Raw genomic sequence first — 2,866 nt, 5'->3', positions numbered from 1 at the left:
CCTACGACCCCCCCCCTACCTTAGCCTCCTGGCCCCACCACTCTTATCCCACAAGAAACTTTCCGCCGGTACCCGCTGCCTTCAAGCCGCCATCTTGCCGCGGGGCAGGCCGGGTAATGGCCCGGGCCGCGGGAATCCCCACGCACGGCGCACTGCGCGTCACGGGGGGCGGGAAGAGGCGTGTTCAGGGGCGGAGCCTCGGGTCCCGGGCCCAGGGAGGCTGAGCGACGGAGAAATACCGGAATCTCTCAGAAAGGGGTTGGGAGGGTCCCGGGGATTTAGCTCAGTGGTTCCGTCGCCTGCCCCGCAAGCTCATAGGACCCAAGTTCGCTCCCCGGTACAAAAAAGAAAAATGGGCTGGGAGGGCCACGAGAGAAGGAAGGAGACGTGAGGGGAAGTCGGGAGGAGAACCTAGCTCAAAAATATAATGGGAGAGCAGTGGTATTGGTTCTCCATCGTACAAATAAAACCAGCTCTTCAGCTTGGCATGAGGAGATCTGCATAACCCAGCCCCACTTTCCACCTTTCTCTAGAACTTCAGCTTCTTAAATTATCCTGTGTTTTCAGACATTCACGCTTTAAACTATCCAGCCCCTCCCTTCCCCTATTTTTGACTTCTTTGACCTTCAGTTTAACCATCACCTACTCCAGAAAGCCCTCCTTCTAGTGCTGCTTTTGCTGGGCCCCTCTAGCAACTTGCATATAAGGTTATTATTGCTATCCAGTGCCGTAATTACATCTTTACCTGCTGTAGAACCTTTTGTCCTACTGCTCCTTCAAGCAGGTGTGAGTAGTGCATCTTGACATTCCTGGCACACCATAAATGCTTCATGAATAAAAAGCATGATCTTCTCCGATGCAGTAGCATATTTCTGCCTCAGAACTGACTTCAGTTTGCTCCTTCCTGTGACTGGAATATTTTTTCTCTAAGTAGTCACTTCCATTTGTGTCTCTCCTCAAATGTCACTGCCTCAGACAAACATTCCCGGGTCACTCAGTCTAAATCAGCCTTCTCAGTCACTTGCCTTTATCCTGCTTTCACAATAAGTATCTGACATCCTACTAAATATTTCCTGGTTTACTGGCTCTCTCTCTCCCAGTACGATATAAACTGCAGAGGTCTGGGACTTTTCTTAAGCATCACTGGGTCCCCAGTAGACACTGGGCCTAGTTATGGAATAGATAAATGATCTGGAGGTGAGTGATTGAAAGATTGTGGATTCCCAGTAGTGGGAAAGAGGGCTTGCAAGGACTATAAAATAAAGAAATGTGTAGGTAGAAGATACAGGACCCCAATGCCTCTTTCTTGGCCCTAGCAGGAAGGATAGCAAAGAAACACCCCAGACCAACAAGGGAGAACGTGAGATGAGACTGAAGAGATATTCTGGAGCTGGATCCCCAGGGAGCAAGAGCCCTTCTGGGAAAGCCCAGCTCAGCACGCAGGACAGGTGGGGGAAGTAGGCTGGGCTGGGGGCTGAGGAGAGATCGCTCAGATGTAGTGAAGACCTATGCACAGGCCTCTCCTGGCCAGATGGTTCCGGAGAAGCCTTAGCATCTGTCCCTCCATAAATTATCCAATCCCCCCCTCCTGCCTGCCCTCTCTGGTGACAGCCAGAACAATTGTCCAGGAATTCCATCTGCTCCTCCTGTCCTTCTCCCCTCTGCAGCTCATCAACATTTCAGAGCAGAGAGGTATCCTGTTTCCCTGGGCCTAGATTTGGGCCCTGGGTCGTCCTCGATAGAGCTCATTTCAAGCACCTTCACCCTGTCAGTATACACAAAAGAAAGCTCCGTGAGGACCAGATCCCCAGAGGACATTCACCTGCCTTTGTTTCCTGTCCTACACATCCATCTTTTTAAAAATAATTTAAGCTGAATGTGGTGGCAACACACCTGTAGCCCCAGAAACACAGGAGACTGAAGTGAGCTGATCATATAAGGCCATGAGTTCAAGAACAGTCAACATAGTGAGGCACTGTTTTGTTTTGTTTTCTGGTACAGGGATCAAACTTGGGTCCTTGGTCTTGCGAGGCAGGGAGCAGAACCTCTGAACTAAATCCTTGGCCCATGAGATGCTATCTTAAAAATAATAATAATTGAATAAAATAAAACTAAACAAATCAATCATATAGGTTTTTCTTTTCTCTTGTTTTTTTGTTTGTTTGTTTTGTTTTGTTTTGTTTTTTGAGACAGGGTCTCACTATGTAGTTGAGACTGACCTGGAACTCACTATATAGCCCAGGCTGGTCTCCAACTTGCAGTGATCCTCCTGCCTCAGCCTCCCCAGTGCTGGGTTTACAGGTGTGCGCCACCACACCCAGCTTCTTTTCTCTTGTTTGAGACAGGTTTCACTCTGTAGTCAGGCTGGCCTTGAACTTGCTGTGTAGTCTGGGGTGGCCTGAAACTCATTTCCATGTGCTGAGATCACAGGTATGCACCAACACATCCAGCTCTTATAGGTTCTTGCAGAGTTTAATATAAAGGCTCTCAGGGAGTGGGGGTTTAACTCAGTGGTAAAGTACATGTATAATATGTATAAGACTTTGAGTTTGTCCCTCCCCCTCAAAAAAAGGTTCTCGGTCATTATACACCTCCATAGGGTTCCCTTGTAACATCTATGGTGACATATGACTACAAACTCAAAATAAAGACAAAATGATTCATTCAAATGATGTGGTGGCAAGTGCCTATAATCCTAGCACCCTAAGAGGCTGAGGCAGGAGGATTGCAAGTTTGAATCCAGTCTGGGCAACTGTCTCAAAATAAAAGATAGGCCAGGGATTTAGCTCAGTGGTTCTGGTGCCTGCTTCACAAGCACAAGGACCTGAGTTTGATCCCCTGTACTGAGGTTAAAAAAAAAAAAAAA

At 48.0% G+C, this 2,866-nt stretch overlaps 1 protein-coding gene across 5 annotated transcripts in view; it reads right to left on the bottom strand.

Moving 5' to 3' along the window:
* Tjap1 (tight junction associated protein 1) overlaps positions 1-150 on the bottom strand; it is a 22,672-nt gene extending 22,522 nt beyond the window's left edge. For 3 of the 5 annotated variants that reach the window (XM_010617669.3, XM_010617673.3, XM_010617672.3), the window contains exon 1: positions 73-150. The gene's annotated coding sequence lies outside the window, so the exon portion shown is untranslated. The remainder of the gene's footprint in view (positions 1-72) is intronic. The other 2 variants (XM_010617671.3, XM_010617670.3) reach the window with 2 other exon arrangements.
* Positions 151-2,866: the final 2,716 nt, after the last annotated feature.

This window comes from Fukomys damarensis, unplaced genomic scaffold (assembly GCF_012274545.1).
Source record: "Fukomys damarensis isolate Sample0158 unplaced genomic scaffold, DMR_v1.0_HiC HiC_scaffold_20, whole genome shotgun sequence".
NCBI lineage: Eukaryota > Metazoa > Chordata > Mammalia > Rodentia > Bathyergidae > Fukomys > Fukomys damarensis.
This window is presented reverse-complemented; position numbering and strand designations above follow the sequence as displayed.